The sequence below is a fragment of the Bison bison genome, unplaced genomic scaffold (genome assembly GCF_000754665.1).
Source record: "Bison bison bison isolate TAMUID 2011002044 unplaced genomic scaffold, Bison_UMD1.0 scf7180017864475, whole genome shotgun sequence".
Taxonomy (NCBI): Eukaryota; Metazoa; Chordata; class Mammalia; order Artiodactyla; family Bovidae; genus Bison; species Bison bison.
This window is the reverse complement of record NW_011495036.1, coordinates 1,197,120-1,198,066: the sequence shown is the minus strand read 5'-3', so window position 1 is coordinate 1,198,066 and position 947 is coordinate 1,197,120.

The following is a 947-nucleotide window of genomic DNA, read 5'->3' as shown; positions in this document are numbered from 1 at the left end:
GGCAATGGGCCAGGATGGGCTGAGACCAGAAGGACAGGAGTCCAACCCCTACTGACGGGAGGCTCCCTAGGGGAGGGGTGGGAGGAGAGGCCCAGGAGGAATGTTCCAGAAGGAGCTGGAAGCATCCGTGTCCAGCCACGGGGTGAAAAGCCTCCTCACAAACACATAAATCCACTTTTTTAGAGAAAGCACAGTACTTCTTAGGAAAGTTGAACTGTGTCTCTCAGGCTGTTTGAATGATGAGTTTGACTCAGAGTGAGGCTTGACTCCCGGGCACCCCAGCCCTGCCTGGGGGCAGCAACAAGCCCACGGTGCCTGGGAGGGCAGAGGTCAGCTTTGGGAGCCTGGATGCCCCCGGGCACACAAGGTGACTGGACACTGCTGAGTCCTCCAGAGACACAGGCAGGTGGGTAGGGGACCTGGGGACACTCATGGGGCAGGAGGTGCTTGCATGAAGCCTGAGGTCAGGTGCCCTGTTTATGACCCTTGAGAAGGAAGGAAGACTGTCCAGGAGCGATGTGATGGGAGAGTTGGAGGCCCAGTGTCTGGAGCTCCGGTTTTCGAAAGGGGGAGATACAGGTGGGTCCCGGCAGGTATGGGAAGCCTCGGGGTCCCTCTGTGGACAGCTGACAGAGCCCACAAACCCATCGGTGGCTTCACAGCTGCTGAATATGCCCCGCTTGGAAACATGGGGGATTTTCCTACTCTGAGGAGAAGGGGGATGAAGGCAGGATTTGGAGGAACCGCAGGCCGGTGGTGGAGACAGCTGGCATCTGGGGTTTTTCACATCCTGCAGATGGGCCAAGGCTGCTGTGTGCACAGGCTGGTGTGTAGGGGAGCCTCAGGGTCCCAGTGAATCCAGGCACCGCGCTCCTCTTACTGAGGACACAAGTTGTTGGGCCGGGACAAGGCTCCTTCACAGGCAGGGCTGATGGATGGTCAGCATG